The sequence below is a fragment of the Geospiza fortis genome, unplaced genomic scaffold (assembly GCF_000277835.1).
Source record: "Geospiza fortis unplaced genomic scaffold, GeoFor_1.0 scaffold112, whole genome shotgun sequence".
Classification (NCBI taxonomy): Eukaryota; Metazoa; Chordata; class Aves; order Passeriformes; family Thraupidae; genus Geospiza; species Geospiza fortis.
The window spans coordinates 27,728,884-27,747,024 of NW_005054298.1; positions in this window are offsets into that span (position 1 = coordinate 27,728,884).

Below are 18,141 nucleotides of genomic sequence, written 5' to 3' on the forward strand. Positions count from 1 at the left end.
GTAAAATCCAAGATCGATGATGTAAATTTCTGACTGGCGCTTGTCAGCAACACATCCCTTTACATGTTTGACAACAAACACATTTTCAGGGGTACTCTGGGAAAATACAGTAATGAATTATGATAGCCAACCACTCACTTCCTTGCAGATTTTGTTGCACATTTCATTGTAATCCCAGCAATTTTTAAAGCAACACATTTCTCAAAATTAGCAAGTTGAGATGCTGGTGCCAGAGACTATGTTAATGTGCTGTAGTAGAGTGCCAGTCAGAGAACATTAGGCTGAAGGCAGTGCCAACCATAAAAAGCCCCTCAAAACCACATCCCAAGACCCAATCCACCATTTTTGCCTTCAGACCGTGGCTGCAAAGCATGTTTGAAGAGCATTCTTTGTATCCACTGAGCCAAAGGCTATTTTTTCCAGTTGGGAAGTGTCAGAGGGATTGGTAAGTGTGTGTTTGCACCCCACACTGCATGCTGGGCCTTGCAGGCTTTCCACAGCAGCTGTTATAATTTATGAACTGCTCTAGAAACACTTTCTATACTCAATTAATTTCATTGCTCTCTGTTTTATTAATTCTTAATACAAATCTAACGTGATTCTCTGTAAGGTACTGTATCTACCATTATACTAATTTTTTAAAAAATAATTGTTAATAGTCAATAATTAACTATTTTTTAAAAATAGTTTTCGAAATACTGCAATGACTGGAGAATCTTCATATAGAATAACAAAGACAAACTAAGAGCAGATATGGCATGTCACCTCCTGTGTTCTGGATTGAAAGCTTATTTCAGGAGCTTGTACCATAACTGTCTTCCTCTCTGGCTGTTCTAGACAATTTGTGCAGACAGCTGCATTTTCCCCTTACAGAATGGGGCAAATGACCATAGAAAAACAATGTACAATTACCAGGAGGGAGCAGATGAATTTAAATTAGTCCCTGTTTTTCCTTACTTGTAGCATGATTGGCATATTTCTTATAATAGTTGGATGTAAGCATATGTGTGGAGTTTTTTTAGTTGGTGGTGAGTTTGGGGTTGATTTGGTTTTTGTGTTTGGGTTTTTTTATGTTTTACTGTTTGTTTGTTTTTTTAATCTATCTGCAGCCCTTTGTCTGTACACTGTTCATCAGTAGGCAGCAATGACCTATTCATTATACTCATACCGGTGACTCCATAACAACTTCATTTTTTCTGAGTGACTGAAATGCATTCCTTTCCCACTGGAAATCCAGAGTTTTCTATCCATGCTCAAAGCCTGAGATCATGTTCTCTGCTGTTCTCTTCGCAGACAGATTTGGTACATGTTAGTGGGTATGGGGGTTTGTCCAACCTGAACTCTCAGTGCAGTCGATTAGGAGAAGAGCTCTATTACAAATTTGCCACTAGCTGTGTTTATTTATCAGTATATGTTTATACATTCTTCTTCAGAAGAATGGAAGAATCCGATTTTATTTATTTTACACAGCCTCAATGCTCTGAAAATGCTCCCTCTCCCTTTTCATCTTGAAAATAGCAGAAAACTATTTGAAAATATATGGTTTAATGATGATATTATAGAGAAGATTCAATAATGATGGATGGATTAAGCTGACATTATTAGTTTCCCATAGTTGTTCATAACCAAAGTATTTTCTTTTCCCTGGGTTTTTCTAAGAAATCAGTATTTAAATGAAATTTTCATTTAAAAAATGTTATTTACATCACTAAAACAAAATTAAGTTCATGCAACAGTCATAGAGCATTTACATATTTCTACTTTTAATTCCTCTCTAGATGATGCATTCATTAGATATAAATTCATATTTTGCTAGTTTGTTTAATTTAATTGTCTAGAACAAATAGAAACAAAATGTGTGTTTACTGTCTCAAAATTCAAAAAAGCAGTAGGAATTATTATTATTATTTCTACAAGGACTCTCATCTATAGCTGGACCAGCCTTGAGCCCTCTGCTGCTGGGCAGCCAAGGAAAAAAAACGTGTGTTAGCACCCAGTTCTCTTAAATCGTATTTCATTTCATACTGAGGATAAGAAAGGCCATTATTTATTTATTTATTTATGACAAGAAACCTTGTCTGTGTGGCATCTATGATTTGATTATGAAAGGTGATCAGATCCTGCCTTGTTTCATTTGATTTCTTCCTATTTGAGCAATCAATTCCTGTCATGTGGGATGGAACCTGAGACACCCCACCTATGAGGCCTTTCCTTAGAAGTTACTGGGATTTGCTTTGCTTCTTTAAATCCCCATGGGAAGAGCCATCATGCCAATGTTCATGGAAAATGAGTGCAAGTACCTTTAGAAACTTGCTTTCAGAATTTCAGTTTAATTTCTCTGGCATACTGTTCTAGCTCATAACAAGATCATGGTAATTTTCTTTAGTTAGCAAGACTGATCTGTGATTTTGAGGCTTACAGAGGGTGAAAAATGTCTATAAAAATATGAGTTATATATGTTTTGAGTGTTCTATGTATCCAAAAAAGCAAGGATTAGTTTCACTTAGCTGTTTGCTGGCTGGGAATGCCATTACAGCCTCCCTGGGAAGTGTTTCTAGACAAGCATTCATGTTCCAGTGTGTGATGATCTGTTTAGTCCTGCAATGTACAGTAGGAGAATCACTCTTTGTGATTTCTCCAAGTGTCTGTCCATTTCCTTTGAGGAGAGCAAGGTTTGAAAGTCTTTCTTATCAAACTGTTATTTTCATAATAAGGCACAAGAAGCCTTTTGGAGGGGAGGCAATTATATAAACTCAATATGAGCTTCCTGTCCCTGCTCATGGGAGTTTTGGGGTTGTTTTGATTAGAGAACCTAATTCTAGCAATCTAAGTTTTGCCTGTGTTACAAATACTTGGAAATTAGTTTTGGTTTGGTTTTTTTTAATGAGTGGAAAGGGTGCATAAGTATCATGTTGTGCTGTTCCAGGGTAATTTTTAATGCCATTAATTAATGGTGAAACATCTGCTGTAAATTTGAATATTGTCCCTCTTACTATAACACTGCCTTTAAGTTTTGAATCTTTGGAAAAGTTCCACTTATAATTTTTTTTTTTTTTTAAGAAACAGATATATCTTTCTTTGAATTAGCATCTGAGGGAATTAGTAACTTTGTGCTGTGAATGTATAGAGTGTTTATTTTGTCAGCACTGAATATTAAATGCCATTTGAACACTTGCTTGGACACTCTGGGAGAAAGGTGTATATATATCTACACATTATTAATGACAGCTGGCCAAATATAAATTGCAGCTTGAGGCTCTCCTGGCATGCCAGGTGTTTGCATGCCATTAGGAAGTAAAATCTTTCCGTACAGCGTTTCTTTCACTGGCTAGGTGTCTCCTGGTGCTACAAGAACTGCCACAGCCCATAGTAATGCACATTAAAATGGTGCCCTTGTGCCTTTGTGAATGACTGTCCAGTTTGGACATGTAATTTCCAGAGCTTCCTAGTGACTGGATATCCTCCAAATGTTCAGCTGTTCCAGCAGGTGCCAAACAAATTGAATGTTTGTGGTTTCCAGCAAGGGCAACGCTGCTTAAAAAAATATGAAGCCACTCAACTTGCATTTCTGTTTATGTCCTGTAAGAAGAAACATTTCTCTGCAAGTGCTCAAAACCTAATAATTTTTGTTCTGGAGGAAGGTTGTGTATATCAATGCTGCATGGGAAAGAAATACATCAGGGAGAATTTTCTTTACAGGCTTTCAAAGGTAAGAATTTGATTTACCCTGGTAGCTCAGTGCTCAAAAGCTAAAGCCCAATTCCCCAGTCCATGGTTTCATCAGAAGGCCCCAATGTTTTCCCACATTCCCACTCTGAGATGCTGAAGCCATTGTTATCTCATACTCTTTGCCTATAGCCCAAGCCATCAGGCCTTTCTCAGCCCTTGTAGATCCATCAGTGGAGAAAGCCACATGAAAAAGGACAAAGGAGAGAGGAAGGCACTTGGAACTAGTAGTTTCTAACTTCATTACATTTGTTGACTGATGGGAGTGGGGAGGGAAGAAGTATCATGCTGTCTTGGTCCAGATCTCTGTGTGCTTTGTTCCTTTATGAAGATGTCCTGTGTGAAGGAAAAATCTTCCTTGAGGACTCTCAGAACAGAGATACTAATCTTCTTTTCTCATTATTCTCGTAAGAGATAATAATTTTCTTCTTCCCTCAGGGTGGAGCTGGCAAAAATCAGAGCTTCTATGTTTTGATAGTGTTGTATCAAGCAGTCTTTTATAGATAAGAATTCAGTAAAAATCCTTTTGTCTTTTTAGCAGCGACATGTCAGATACATTTAATACCAACATCTACTCTCTGCCTGTAGTCTAATAGTTATCTTCAGGTGTACTGGATCTTTTACTGGGACTGTTAGCAAATGGGAAAAGTTTTGTTTGAATCGAAGTTTCACACAAACTTTGAAAATGTTTCAGTTGTTCATTATTCCTGACAACAAACTTTTTCCAGGTAGTTCACTTTTGTTTCTACAAGTATGTGTGATGGTTGTAACAAAGCAACATGAGGTATTCAGTGTAAATTTATCTCCTTACAGAGATTTAAATAAAAAATGGTATTTCCTGTACTTGCGTTCCATCAGGAAGCAATCAAAAAAAAAAAAGGTGAGACAGAAATGAAAAGAAAAGCAACAGGGAGGTAAATCTTTATGTGCAGATGATGCAAGTAAGCACACATTCAAGTGTAGGTGCAAATCTTCATGAAGGATTAAGGAAACTGGAGATAACTGTTAACAGGGAATTAATTAGAATTTAATCTCAGTTCTACAAAGCCCACAAAGAACTCTTGTTTACCTGTGACAGAATAGCACACCCTCCAATACCTACCTGTAACCCCATAACTAATTCAAACAAGACTTGTAAGTTTTGATTGACAGCACAACCTTGAAATAAGCCTGTGATAGATGACTTGAAAAATAACAGCCTGCAAGTCATCCTCTGATATGTTCACTTTTTTAAACCTGCTGATGTCTTTGCTATTCAAAACCTATAAAAGTTATGCATGTTTTAATGTTATTTAAACACACAGGTCTTAATCTACTGTCATTGCAAAAAAAAAAAAAAGAACTCATTAGCAAGAGATAAAACCTTTTTACAGCCCTACTATTTAATTTTATCCTCAACAATACCTTTCCAATATGTCATGTGCTGATACAACCAAGAGGTGTGGGAACATTCCTCCTGGGACTAAAGTGCTCTAGACAGAATATTGGTCATCTTTGAGAGTAATAAAGACAAAGGAAGACAATATCTAATCAAGGATTTACTTAGAAGTTCTAATAGATTTCTAACTTAATTAAAAACCTTTTAATGAGCTCTTTGTTTTTGATGAGCACTAAATATAGATATCCTTGGTAGCATGGCCTTAACAGCACTGCAGACCAGATTTCCTGTCCCTCCAGTGCATTGGAAAGGGTTAAAAACATTGCAGCAGCAGAGAGGTTGATTCAGAGAGAAACTGTAGTGCTTTTATGTGGAAATCACACAATTACCCATTGAAACTGGTTTAGCTTATTTGCCCTAATTTTATAATATACAGATTGAGGGTAGGACCTGTTTCCTGCAGTGTAGCAGGTGAGGGTTTGCCTGGTTGGTTCCTCTGAGCTGTGTTACCTCCCTGACCTGCCCAGTCCAAGGATCAGCAGGTGCCAGTTTAGGAAACCAAGACTTCAGAGCAACCCAGAGACATTTGCTGAGCTGTATTGACCAGGCTTTAATGGAGTTGCAGGCATCATCAGCAGGGTAGGAGAAGGCAAACAGACTTTAAGCATCCTGCAAGTACTCCAGGTCCAATAAAAATCCTTGTGGACTCAACAGGAATCTGACAACACAACCTTGAAAGGTTGCAGGATGATTGTAAACAAAATTCTGCAAAAGGAAAAAAGGAAGGAAACAAAATTTAGAATTATGAAAATTTCAAATATGACATACGAAACTGTAATTGGTGACTTTCAGTATTGCATTTAGTTAAGCAATCCTAAAATCAAGTAAGAATTGTTACATGGCTTTCATAATTTATTTGTATTTATTTAATTAAGGATACTGCATGTGGCATATTAGATTTCTGAGTTTTTATTTTCCCCCCTATTTTACTTAAAAGTTTGTTCAATTGGAGCATAACTGTTTTGATTCCAATAGGGAAAAATATGCTTAGAAACACATATAAAAATGAAAGAAGTATAATTATAGGAAATTTATGTTATGCATTTATTTCTTTTGCATTGCTTAAAATTATGTTGCACATTCATAATTTTTTACTACATTTTCAATGTTTATCATTTAGCATGTAAGTATAGTTATGTAAGATATAAATCTTTATGTACAGATAGATCTGGTTACCAGTAAATTGTCAGACATCCAAAGGGAATGGCCAGGTCTAATGAACACACCTATGTTTTCCCAAAATACTTGCTCTGTTTCTTAAAATCATAGCAAGAAAGAATATTTTTTTTTTCACACCAGGAAATGCAATCTTAGAATTGTAACTTTAGCATAAAGCAGCAAGGTTGGCAGTGAAAGCAAAATAAAACTCTCTCTCTTAACTGCCTGGCTAACTAATTCTGTCCTTATAGAGATTTTCTTCTCGTTGGAATGACAGGAATCTGAATAAAGGATCTAAGTAATGTTAGCTCATCTGGATTGGAGCAAATTGTTTAGATTCTAGACATATTTTTTAATTGAAATAGATTGCATTGCAGACTATTGGATTGGTAGATACATGGAATTTATCATTCTTAAACCTCTTGAACCTGTAGATGGAAAAGTAATTCATAAAAGGGAAAATAAGAAAATAAGGAAAAGGAAACTATTTACCTCATAATGTACCTAATAAAGCCAATTTTATACCAAAAATAAAATTGTGATTGTCCAGAACAGGTAATAGATGAATGTTTTTATTACTTTTGTGGCAATAATGCAATAAAAACCCATACTTCTTTAAGAAATACCTTAACATAATTGAAATAATAAGAAAGAAATTTAAAGGAGTTTTAATGTTGGAGGATGGAGTTAAAAAACCCGGCCTTTGGAAAATTCAGGAAATCATAAGTAATATATGATTTTCCATTTGAAGGATCTTATTGTCTGTTCTGTCTGTTCTTAAGCAGCAAGAAGGGATGAGAAAAGAATGAATTTGGCTATTTATTTTATTTCTTTTATTTGCAGTAAGTAGAAGGCGGGTGTGGGAGTGCCAGGGCACGGGTGAGCAGCCGCGGGCAGGGGTCAGCTCAGGGCTGAGCGCAGGACAGCAGTCACTGCTTCCGCCTGTGGGAACACCGGGGAGGACAGTCTGGGGAATTAGGGTGCAATCCTGGCACTGTGCTCCTGGGAGGGTGCTGGAGCAGTGGGGAAGCCATGGAGGCTGTGGGCACTCGGAGCTGGAAGGGTTGGGGAGCAGACAGGGAGCCTGAGGAGAGCCGTGCCCAGGTGAGGCCTGGGCGCCATGGCGGCCTGAGGGGCCCTTTGGGCGGGAAACGCAGCGAGCGGAAAAGTTCAAAAACCAGCTGTTGTTCCAGCCTGATCCTCCCTGTCAGGAGAAATAGTTTGTGAAGCGCAGCCCTTGAGGTATTTCTCATATGATTGCTGAGATTTTTTTTTGTTTTAATTGCTTCTAAACTGGGTGTGCTTAATTCAGCTGCAATTTTCAAGCGAAGGCTTTCTCTGTGGGTAGCGAAGCCTGGGTATTAGTCACCTTGAAAGGTTTTAAGCAAAGCCTTCAAACTTTTGTAGCATGGGGATTTTGCTGCTGCTCTAATGGCACACGTGAAAGCCATGGGAGTCATTTTTGAAAAGGCTGTGGGGCTTTAAGGGCTGAGGGATGTCTATGTAAACGTGCTCCAAGGGGAAGGGTAGATAGTCCATATGGGAAATATCCATGGATGGGAACAGGAAAGTCTTGTGCAGAAGCACTTCTGTGAGACCTTTCCAAAAGTCTATAGAAAGAGATGGCTTAGGAGATGCAAATAAACCTTTGCCTTCAGGGTTGCCAGCACATACCATCCATTAAACATCTTGAATTGCATTTTTTCCCACCTTTTTTTCCTTAATGCAGTGTTTAGAGAAAATGAAAAGCAGAGTATGGTTTGGGTATCTGTGGCCCTTGATGAGCAGGAGCCATGGAGGCTGCAGATAGCAACAAACTGAGCTTATAATGTCTTTCAAGGGAGAATATTTATTGCAAGGGCAGACAAATGCATAGCTCCTAAGTACTCTTACTGCATCTCCTGTCACATTTATTGGGGTAAAGAGCAGTACATGGACACTTAAATATAAGTGGATTTATAACATTGCAGGAGATATGCGACTTTTCTGTGTATATTCAAACTCATGTGCTGTGTCCTGCAGTGTTTCTTCTCTTGTTTGCTGCCCTTAAGTGATGGGCTGAGCAAGATTTCCTTCAGGGGCTTCTTCCCACGTAAATTATTCTGTGGTCACTCAGGTTTCAAAACCTGCAGTGGGAGATCTCCTTTATTGAATTTCTAGCTGGGTTGGGAATGGCTGGTACAGCAGGGAACAACTTTCACTGGCATGAGGAAGGTGTGAACAAGTTGGAGAAGTATTCTGTGTGGTTGTCAAGATCAGAAGATAAGGTTGCTGTGGGCAGTGTGTGTCCCTCTGGAAGAGACTGAGATAGCTCTGAAAATGCTGGGGAAAATGTCTAAATCAGAATGGCTGACTCATAGGCAATGTAGAAACACATCAGATTTAAAGCATGGCTTATTATTTAGATAACATGATCTACAATGCAACTGATGCAGCAAACATAAATACATTTGAGTTTATGGAGCACTAAGGTCTCACATCTGTCAAAGAAGAAGAAAAATTACCACAGTAACAAAAACCATGATGATAATTATGTGATCATGTTGAAAGAATAGCTATACTCATGTTCCATCTACAAGTGTAAAATTGTTTTTACAAGCCTCAGCTGCGTGGTCCTAACCAGCTCGGAGGTTTCTTGCTGTTCTAATCTAGTATGCTTTTAGATTATTTTAATATTTCATTTGCCTTTCATGAAACTCTCTCTGCTCTGGAGTGTCTGTTTCAAAGTAGTGAATCCCAAACTCTCACTCCTCTATTTTTGGCCTGAGAGAAAGATCTCCTCAGGAAATGTATAATCTGTTCTTCACTTAATGCAAGGATGGGAAAGTTATTTACCAGATTGACCACTAATTTTTACTGACTGTCAGTAAAATCTACTTTTGAAAGCTATTTTAAATGGTACTGCATATTTTATAAAGCTATATTTTATCATGATTATTATTGATTTAATTTTACAAAAGGCATGTATACCAATAAGCACTACGTTGGTGTTCACATAATTTTTTAAAATATTCTTAAAATTCATCTGCTTTAATGTTGATAGCAACCCTATTAAATCAGTCCCCCTAAATCATTGATGATGATTGTTTGCCCTTACCAAACTGTTAATAGGCTCCACTTAGAATATGTACAGCCCATGGCAAGTGTCCTCTTGTAAGGTCACTCTCACCTCTGATTTTTTTACCTGCAATTTTGAGGTACAGTTAACGAGGTCAGAAATTGTATCTAATCAGTAAAAGACTCAAAGAACAGGATTTAGAAGTAGTTACACATATAAATTAATCCTTTGTGTTCCTGAGTGGTAATGCCCACTAAGTTGTAGATGCCAGTGTAAAGAGTATTAAAATAAGTGGTTCAAAATAGCAGTGAATCTACTGTTGTTTCATCCTGATGCATGAAAAGTCCTGAATCCCATTATGTTAACTTAGGGTATCTACAAATTTTAAGGAAATGAATATTCACCTAAAATTGTAAATAAGAAGAAAAGCAATTTCCAATATTTCCAGTCTTTTCTGTCTGCTGTGATTTGTGGTAAAAGAGCCTGTAGTGTCCTGAGCTGTCTTGCAACGTTAAACTTTGTTGACATATTTGCTACATATTCCCAGGTTAGTGACAGCTAAGTTTTTATAAGCCAGCACAGAAAAATCAGGATAATGGGTTCCAAACATAACAGCTTTGTTAAGAAACAACCTGTGTCCCCTGTTAGTAAAAATATGTGCTGTGGCTCATTATGGTAGGAAGAAAACAGAATGCCTAGAAAATGAATCCTTTTTTTTCTTTTGTTGCCTTCATGTGTCACAAAGAACAGAAATACTATTTATGTAAGGCTAACAGGTACTATAATCTTATTTTTTGATATTTTTAAGTAATTTAAGCAGCAGTCATTTGTAGTTTATAGAACAATGCACATCAAATAAGATTTTATAATATACTTCCTGAAAACCAGTGAGGATTTTTTTCTTTTTGATAAGGAAATTGTGTGTTTCAAGAAAAACATGGCATTGTGACATATAAATTTCTGAATATTACTTCAACACCATTTCCTGATGCAGACATGCTGTCTGATTGAAAAGAGAAAGAAGGCAGGGTGTTGAATGCAGAATGTTGAATGCTGGGTGCACAAAGTTGGGTCCGTACCCTGCTATTATTTCTGTGCTTTTGCAAGTAGTTCTGTGTTAGTGCAGTAGTCTAAGTTGTCTTATTTTGTACTTTTTCCTCTCAACTATGTGGTGGCCCTTAATTATCCTCAAATGTCACTAGGCTCACAAACATCCATAAAAAGTTGAAGGAGGAATAGTTCACAAGGTGAGGTCTGTGGTGGTTGGTGTTGTTGATGAGAACTCCACTAAAACAAAGTGGCAGAAAAGTGGGAATCCAAGCAGTCTGAGGAGATGACAGGACAGACACATTGTAGGGTTTTCTCCCTCAAATGATAAGTAATGACTGTACTAGAGAAAAATGTGAGTTTTATCTGTGGTATCATTACAGTTTGCAGCCCAGCCACAGAGAAAAGCAATGGTTTCCCTGAGGAACTTTGATGTTGTTTTTTAGTTTAAATGAAATGCTCATGATCATGTGGATGATTGAAGGTTGATTGCCCCAAGCAATAATTTATTTATTAGAGATCCAGCCAATCCTAATTTGTATATCTTCATGTCTGATAAAGGCAAGTCTTCAACCACTCTGTCATTATTGCTCTTCCTCTGGTATAGGAGATAATTCTGACAATAACCGTTTTGTGCTCAAGGGCATTATGAAATTTATTCTCTTAAGACATATTTTGGAACTCACATCTGTGAAATTAGATTAGATATATATCTCTCTGTGGCATCTGGACTAGTTATGCCTTCCCAAAACCATCGTCATGAATTAGGAATTGATTCCATAAGGTATCTGATGCACAAAGAAAAAAAATATGCTAATTATTACCCTATTAATATAGATACAGGTATAATTTTTTGTTTGTTGTTTCTAATTGAAAAAAAAATCTCTAGTGAAATTTTAATGTCTAAGTGAGGTGGTGATGCATCTGACTTCTATTAGGTGGGTAATGAAATCCTCTACTAAGAGAGTGGGCAACCCTAATATTTCACATGTAAACATATCCCACCAACTTTGGACCCCCATTAAGTCAAAACATTTCAGGTTACATATCTAAAATTCATGGATAAGTACTATACAGCCTAGAATATTGAATGAAAATGGAAGACCCCAAATACATCTCTCCCTATTAAAGACTAGTCTTCCTTCTTCTTTGATTTTCATGCAGTTGTTTTTTCCTTGGTAAGTTACAGTAATTCTACTTACATCCTTTGTCAAAAAGATAAATAAATAATCAGGCCTGTTGGTGAAAGCATCAGAAGAGCGAGCAGTTATTGTACAGGTGATAGTTTAATAGTTCAGATAGGAGTAGAACTCATTTTCAATATGAGGAATGAATCTAACAGTAAAGTTGACTTCAGGTTTTGAGAGCTTCAGTAGTCAGAAAAGCCATCCAGATGCTCTTCAGGTTCACCATGTTGCTAGTTCGCCAAAAATGTAGAAATCTTTGTTTATTGTGCTATTATTAACTGAAGTTTAAGGACTAGAAAGGCCCAGTGGAAAAAAAAAGGTGTATAATTATCTTGCTGGAAGGCTGCTTTAATTAAATTCTCCCAACTGAGACCTGGCCCCATTTTTTAAGTGAAGCATGGACTATAATCAGTCACATTAACATTCAATTTACTTCCCTGCAGATGACCATGAAAGTGAGTACATCTCAGTGAAGCTGTGCTTCAGGTAGGACAGTTCTTTCTGAAGCCAGTGGAGCCATCAGTTCTCCTTTTTCCCTGTGAGACCTGTTTAGATGTCAGCTGACCCAGCAAAGAGGAGGAAAGGATATTGTGCATTGTAGATGTTTTTCAATGCCCACTGTGGTGCATACATACAATTACACTGGTACGCTCTTTTAGTAGCTTACCTGAAATGCCCCTGTACCCAAATACCAGAGTCTACACATAAAGAACAGCTCCAGTGGATCTTGCTTAATGGCATTTACCTTTTTTCAGTCATATTTTTACCCATTTAATTAAACCCCACAGAGAAAGAGGGGACTTGAGTCACTCTGAAACTTCACCAACTCAAGATTTGTGTGAGCAGCAAAGCATTTGCTCTGAGGAATCAAGAACTGACCATCATCCTTTATACTGCAGGGCCTGATAATTCTACCAGGGCTTCCAGTTGTATTCTTCCCAGTTTTCACATACACCTAAAATGTTTAAGGTAGAAAGGAGGATCAAGAAAGTGAAAACAGAAACACATGCACCTCTGCAAGTGCCTTTCAATTTCTTGTTTTTTTTTTTATTAACAGGGCATCATTAAAGTGCAAAAATAATTTTGCATGTTTTTGGTGATATTGCCATCAGGTCGTTTTACAGCTTCTGGTCTCTCAGGTGAATGTTCCAGGCTAGCTCCAAAAGGAGTGTTTTTCAGTACTTGATCTGAAGATATTCTAAACATTGTAAATAATAATTCTGAGAGAAAAGTTGCTAATCCTCAGGCACCTGTGATTTGGAAAAATGCATCCCTCCCAACTTTGTTGTGAGAGATTGCATATAAAAAATTGTCAAAACAGATAAGAAAATGCTCTCAAGAATAAGAAACTGTCCCCTGTCATGATCAAGTTTTATAGGCTACAGCCTAGTTCATCAAGAATTGAATTTAAATTCCTAGTATTCCGATGATGGCTCAGAAATGAGCCCAAGCAAATTGCTTCATCTTTGTCGTTCATTGTCCCATTGGCAAATTTAAAATAATTACAATTATTCTCAATCCTTACCTTGAAAGAGTCTAAAATAAGACAGAAAACTCCATAGTTGTCCTGTGTACTTAATGGAAAGATGTTTTTATAAACAATTCACTCTGAATCAGTCTCTATACTGAATTTTCAGACTAAATCAGTGATCCATTTTAGTGTTTGAGTGATTCAAGCCCTGGAAGTGACTGTGTTGGGGTACATACCATCTTGTAAGTGTAGAAGAATTGCAAGTGTAAATCTTGTAAATGCAAAGAATTATTGGGACCCCAAGAAAGAAATGGAAAATTGAGCTAATCTTTTTTAACTACCAGGATATGGCCTTAGTTCTAAATCAGTGATGTGAAATAAAGTCCTCCAAAGTAGTCAGCTCTGAGCAACCACTGGTACAGTAAGAGCATTTTTGCCTTTAATGATGCTTATCTGGGAGAAATTATTAGATTTTACCATTCACCAAAGTTGGTAGGTTTAAAACCATATTTTAAAATCCTGTGTAAGTCAGAACTTCAGGGAAACAAGGAATCATTCCTGGGCAGTTTGGTTGTCCCCAGAGATATTCAGTGCATGAGCTGCTCTCAGCCTCCACTGAGCCTAACCCAGCCTGGCCATGGCAGTGATGATTCAGTGTCCCAGCTCCTGCATCCGTGCAGTGCTTGTGCTGAGGGGGATTTAGATGCCCTCTGCCTAATTGAGATCAGAGCCTGGATTTGCCTAAAGAGGGAGTGTTTAGTACAATGGCTCTTAAAGCATGGTTCTTGTTCTACCATCAATCTTTATCCATTTTGAAGGACACCTTATGGATATAAATTATGAGGTCTGTCGCGGGAAGGTTCATAGATAAATGGGTTCAGTCACTGGATTATTACTTCCTGCAGGACTGGCTGCTGAGTAACAGTAAATTGTGGGAACTTAGGAAGTTTATTAAAGCCAGATCAGCTCAGCTGCTTCACTCCTGAACTGACAGCAGCATATGCAAAACCCAAGGTTATTGTGTCACATGGCAGGTTCAACAATGTCATTTTGACAATTACAATATACTTGCAGATTGACAATGTGACAAAATACAGCACTAGAATAAAACTGACAGGCTTTGGAACTTCAGATTTTTTCAGGTGTTATGTAGCTGCATGAAAATACATTAAGAAAACCTAAATCAACACCTCCAAATTAAATAAATAAGTCTTTTACCTTGATATCATCCAATGTCTGTGAAGTGAGAGATCCCAGCTTTGACACCTCCATCTTTTGTGTAATTTCTTGCCTTAAATTCCCAAATTGTGAAGAGTGTACAAAACCAATTCTGTATTTTTATTGTCTGAAATGCTTGGTAAATCAGCTTTGAGACATACAACCTGAGAAATAAGCTAGATCTCAATAACTGTTACATAGTTGTGATCTCTGCTAGTGACCATTATATTTGATTCTCAGCCCCATTCCAAACACGGCTGTAATTGTCTCCTAATTGTGAGTCAGGTGCTTGTGTGTGAATCTGCTGTTAGATGGGTAATAGTGGAGAATGATGAAAGAAACCAGGCCCCTTAATGCATGACTTTTTCCTTACTCACACAAAGAGCTTGATATAGTTTCCTTGGATACTATCCAGCATATAGCTGATAGTGTTTTTATTTTCAGACTTTTTTTTCCTTTTCTTTCACAGAAGTGGGTGATATATCCCATTATTTGTTGAGAAAAATCTTGTGTGTGTTTCCTGGATTTGTAGTATCTACTATCAAGAAAGATTGAGGTGCAAATTAAGTCTCACAAGGATGAAATACCATCATATCTGTAATTATTACAGCATCTCACAAAAGAGTAATAGATTTGCTTTGCCCTGAATATGGCTGGGCTGAGGTAACCTGGATCATAATGTCAAGCACAAAAGTGAATTCTTTAGGGAATCAGTTCCATCATTATATGTTTATCTAAGAATTTAGCTGAAGCAACATTTTTTGCTTTTATTCTTCAGAAGCTTGGGCAAATCATCACTTACTAGATACATAGTCAACAAATATAGGCTGCACGAAGGCAACATTCTGATCAAAGATGTCAGATACTTGGAAATGAAATCAGAAAAAATATGTTACTGTTGCTTACGTAGTTTTGTAGTGGTTTATGTAGTTGATAATTGATCTATTGTAGTGGTTTGGAACTAAATCCTGTTGGTGGAAAACTGCAGAATTTCTAAACAAAATATAAAAATGCATTTTTGTATTTAATTAAATCAGAAATACAGCCCTTTTTTTCATTTCGTGCAGATATTTTCAATCAGATTTATTCTTTTTCTTTGAAATTGGAAACACTGAATATCGCTGTAAAAAGTGCATGAGCACATTTACAGGAGCACTCAGATAAGAGATGGAGATGTTCCTTCTCTCCCCTTGAAATTCCTTTTAAAAATTGCAGCAGAATTGGGTAAATAAGAGGGTACTGTTACTACTTTCCCAAACCTTTCACAAGCACCTTTTCTTGTTTCTTATTATTCAGTTATTTCAGGAAATATTGCTTCATCTGTAATGGCTTACCATAAACATTGTTATTATGTTATAATCTACAGGGATACTTTCTATTTCAGACTCCAATTGTTTCTTTTCACAGATCTCTCTTACAAGACTTGTGGATTTCTCTCACTTTCTCTTTTTTCTCCTAGACATGGTGAGACATTTTGTCCCTGAAATGTGGCCTAATTCCATAAAAGCAGGAAAATAAATGTTCATGGTGAGCCCACAACATAATCCATGTTTTCAAAATTACATTGAGTCGCCCACCTCAGTGACTCAGCCAGTGGGTAGCAGCAGAGTCATTCTGAGTGGCTGTTTTCCAGATCAGCAATTGCTTGCCACGTTTCACTGTGGGCTGACTTTCTTTGTGTAAAAGGTATATTTTAGAATCCAGAGAAAAGAGGAGGAACTTTAGTCTTAGTCCTGAAGAATCAGCAGTGCTGTTGCATTCATATAGTTAGGCCCTGAATGGTGACACAGGTGTTACAAACTGCTTGTTCCCTTGCAAAATCCACCTGTTTGATAGGTGGAAGACCTGGAAATGGAAACAAGCATCCTTGTTCATGTATACTTTGATAATCAGCCTAAAGCACATGTGGAAGTGGTAGAAAAAGTCAAACTCATTGAGTCTTATTCAGTTGTATGTTTTGGGTAGTAATATTCATATGTCCAAATATGTGTTGTATTTTTTATCATTTATTTTGGCTGGCAGAAACTGTCCTTTAAAGAAGAGGATGGGATGCCTGGTAGCAGAGTTTGCAGAGGTCTTGTGTTAGCACATGGAGGACTTACGTAAGTTTTTCCTGGCCTCTAAAAGTATAAAAGCCTACAAAGTTATTTTTCATGCACCCGTCTTTACAGGAACTGGTCTATTTTAAGGTGTATCAGTACAGCATGGAATAATCTCCCTGGAGCTGTAGAAGGTGCTCTACTTTGAAGCCATTAACCAATAGCCAGGAAGCAAGAACACCTCTGGTGTGACTAATGACAGGTTTCTAATTGTTTATAATAGAGGATGTATTTATGTAGGAATTACTTTAAATGCAGCATCGTGTCCTGTGGCCTCCCCAGGATGCTGCTCTAAGACTTTAGTAATTCTTACATAACAATAATTTCTTTTTGACAAAATATTTTGGTGAGGAATATTTTCACAGCAGGGAAGGCAGTTGCCTGCTGCATTTTCACCAGGGCTGAATTTTAGGCCGGCTACAATTTGACTGTAAGATTGCTGCTACATATACATATGGATGCAATTATTGTCTCTGGGATGATGAGATCTCTCATATGTGGGTACAGTTATATAGCTACATAATAAAGTAGTCTTAATTATAGCTGTTCACATGTACAGTAGCACAAGTGTTACCTCCAGACTGACCTTTTAATAAACATACCTTCCACTTTCATTCCAATATTGAATTCACCTCTACCAGAGCTAACTTCCACAGAAAATTACCTGTGATGAACTTTGACTTAGGGGCATTGTTGAGTTTGTGGAGCTAAAGGATTTTGCATGGAACATTTCATTCTGTGATTCTCAGATGTCTAAATTTCCTGAAAAAACAGGAGTCCTGGGGTACTTTCCACAGTGGTAATGGGAATGTTGTTTACTTGAAGTTGCAAGGCACTGAGAGACTTTTTTCAGCCTCAGTAGTGAGGAGAAATGCAGAGGAACAGCTTCAAATATTCACTTCCAGGGTATATCTATCATATCTGGGTATGATGCTGAAAGCATGGAGAGAAATTTCAAGATCTGTTAAGGTGCACTTTAACCAGCACAGATCTGCTGTTACTTGTGTGTGTGATTAAAATACTTGTCCTTTTGTGGACATCATGCCACAGGGAATGACTCTTTGCATATGTAGTCTCTTCTTTTAACTGAGTGTTGAAATCTTGGAGTTGCAAGCACCTGCTTCTAGGATGACTATAATGCATGTAATGCATCCCTCTCTGAACAACTTCAATATGATCTCATTTTTCACTTATTTTCTACTGCTGTTTTGACAGGTTACTATTAAGACTGCCTGACACACCTGATAATAAGATGATGATTCACTTGCTAATTATTTTGCAAAATATTAATAATTTGTACTGAAATTTTATATTCCCAATTTCTATTTGAGGACATTTCTTTTGTATTTATTTTCCCCTCCCATTGAAATGATCTATGAATTTCTGACAATGACAGAGAAAAGGCCTTAACTTCTGATGCGATGAAAATATGGTAGTTTTTTCTTGGGAAGGACACAGCCTGTGCTGTGAGCTGGACTTTTGCCTTGTTTAGGGAGCATCAGTTTCTCCTCTTTGGAATGTAACAGTTGTGCTAATTTTTGCTTAATGCAAAATTAACATTTACAGAATGGCCAGAGATTTACTTAGTGCCCACAGATGTCAGTGGAAATGCTTACATCAAGCAGGGCATACACAGAGGTCGTGTATCATACTTACTTTTAAAAGGCATTAATAATATCTTTGATGAAGCAATATGTACATTTGCAAATATTACTTTAAGCTGACTATTTTGAAACCAA